This window comes from Phascolarctos cinereus, unplaced genomic scaffold, assembly GCF_003287225.1.
Source record: "Phascolarctos cinereus isolate Bilbo 61053 unplaced genomic scaffold, phaCin_HiC Scaffold_4;HRSCAF=312, whole genome shotgun sequence".
In the NCBI taxonomy this organism is placed as follows: domain Eukaryota; kingdom Metazoa; phylum Chordata; class Mammalia; order Diprotodontia; family Phascolarctidae; genus Phascolarctos; species Phascolarctos cinereus.
The window spans coordinates 235625343-235627830 of NW_027555847.1; positions in this window are offsets into that span (position 1 = coordinate 235625343).

Genomic DNA, 2488 nt, shown 5'->3' on the forward strand with positions numbered 1-2488 from the left:
AAAAATAATGAAGCCATCTAAATTAATTTACATATTTAGTGCTATACCAACCATTTTATATAGAAAAAATATAAAAAATCATTTGAAAAGAGAGGCAAATGAATTTATTAAACACTCATAGCCTTCATCTTGCCATGAAGCATTCCCCTCTGTGTTCACAAACTCTGAAATGTCTTTCTCTGATCATAATCTTTTATCATTACAGCTTTCCCTTGGCCTTACAATCTCTAACCCTCTTCTTCATCCTCACCATGACCTACAATCACTCTACCCCGAGTTCTTTCTTAGACTACCATTTCGACACTGGCTGTATTCTCCTCCCTTGACCCTTTGGTGAACAAGTTCAACTCTACATTATCCTCTTCTCTTGAATAATTATCCTATCACTGATTTTGCCCTGTTAAGCGCCACTTACTGCTTTAATTTGCTGCTAAATGAAACCAGAAAAAAATCATGAAACTATCAAATTGATCTTTCTGAAGTGCAGGTCTGATCACATCGCCTTCTCCCCTCATTCAGTCAACTCCAGTGCTCTCTGTTACTTCCAGGATCAAATATAAAACCTTTTCTGCCTTTTAAAGCCCTTTACAACTTGGCTTTGCTGAATGTATAACCAAACCTTTTGTAAACCTGTTTTTCCTCTGTTGCTTTCTGCTGTTTATGAGGTAATATTGCTTATAATCTTCCATATCTCCCTCTGTAAGATTTTACAGATGAGCTTATTTTATAAACTGGTGTTGCCTTTGGCTGCTATTTCTCTCCATTTGGTAAAGAGATTAAACGTTTGCTGGCTGAGTCAGTTTTCTAGACTCTTTTGTTTTCTTCATTGTGGTGAATCGTTTATATCATTAAATGACCTTAAGAAATGGTAATAACATATGTAAATGTTTGTTCTATATCCGGTTCCCATTTATTTAGCATCCACAGCTTGTTTAAATAGGTCAGATTGGAATTGCCTCAATGGGGCACCCATATCTTTTAATTTTTATGCTTCCTAATTTGCTATTGATTTTGATATTTACTCTAGTAAGTATGTGATACAACTTCACAAAACCAGCTGATTCCAAAATAAGTTCCATGTTAGCAACCAATTATTTGCTGTCAGAATATAATTGATTTCATTTTTTTTTTCTTACATGGTGCTATGTCTGGCTCCTTCCATATCTTTATAGTCTACAAGCCTTCGGCCTCTCTTATTCCTGAATCATGTTTTAAAACCATGTTTTCTGCCACATTTTAAAAAATCATTCCCCATACCTACCTGAGCACATTGCTTTAATTTGAAGAATTTATCAACTTAATTCTAGAATTTTTCTACATCTGCAACCTCTGTCCATAACCTTCAATCATCATCATGATGGTCTTTGAAAATACTTATCAACATCATTTCAATATGAGTTGACAAAATGGTCTAGTGAATGGTGTTTCTTTACATCTTCAGATGAATGGTACAACCAAATCCAACAACTTCTTTATTTGCCTCTCCATGGAGAACTTTTGAGCCAACCTGCTATTTAGCTATGATTTCTTTTATAGTGAGAATGTTGATTAATATGATTTAGTCTTCCATTTTTGTGTCCACTTTCATACCTAGTATACTAATAGCTGAGTTAATGTGTACAGTTGTTTTAAAAATTGTGTAATTCTTAGTACTATTTGCCCCCTTTTCACCACTAACATTGCAGAAGTAGGAGAGGGACACGTGGGAGTGAGGGTCATTTTAATTTTTCTTTGTTTTTCTGTTGGAGGCAGCTCTAACACCAACACTGTCTTGGTTCAAGTTAAGTGTTGGGATAGAATGAGGTATTCATAAGTCATTGAACAGCTTACACAAAAAGATTTATTATGCTTTAACACGTAACAAAAATACAGTGCCACTTAGCTTCTCTGGTAACAGCATCGCTAATCTCCACATGGAAATGAATCAGAGCAGGAAATGGTGGCTCACATGGTTTTCAGAAATCCAAATAATCTGAGGGCCCCAATTGCATGACTTTTTAAGCCCTTAGGTAACCAGGAAGCTTCTTCATGGAATCAGGGGCCAATCAGATCCTAGAATTGCTTTTTCTCTTAAGGGAAAATTATTCCCTGTTGTAGAAAGAAAGGAGGGAGTGACGGTCCTAACCCATGTTGTGCTGAAACATTGGTTGATATTAATCCTATTACAAGTTCCATGGCTAAAATATTTATCATCAGGTGATCAGCCTATTGGTGATGAGTCCCTCCCTAGGTAGATCATCAGAAAGTAAACATTATTTATTGCTGGGACCATAGTCTAAGCCAGAAAGATTCTAAGTCCACAGTCCATGAATTTCTCTTTAAAAATATTTTGATAACTATATTTCAATATAATTAATTGTATATATATTCCTATATATTTAAAAAACATGATTCTGAGAAGGGTGTCTGTATGGTCCTTCAGACAGCAAGAACCACTGCTCTAAGCCCTTCCAGAATGGGAGAGCCTGCCATAGTGTGTGCTCCACTG